Source organism: Penaeus monodon, chromosome 31, assembly GCF_015228065.2.
Source record: "Penaeus monodon isolate SGIC_2016 chromosome 31, NSTDA_Pmon_1, whole genome shotgun sequence".
Classification (NCBI taxonomy): Eukaryota; Metazoa; Arthropoda; class Malacostraca; order Decapoda; family Penaeidae; genus Penaeus; species Penaeus monodon.
Window position 1 is genome coordinate 868,694 of NC_051416.1, and position 202 is coordinate 868,895.

Consider the following 202-nt stretch of genomic DNA (forward strand, 5'->3'; position numbering starts at 1 on the left):
AAGCCTTCCAGAATCACCCATATATCATCCTTTAGTCGTATATCAAACCCACCCCGCAGGTTGCACATCACAGCACCATCGCAGAAGTACGACTCTCTCGCCTCGGTCGTTACGTTGGCGCCCCTGATAGCGATCGCAAGCGGACCCTAGGGCGTGGAGGGTCGCATTCGAGAGGGGGTGAGGGGGGGAGGGAGGAAAGGAC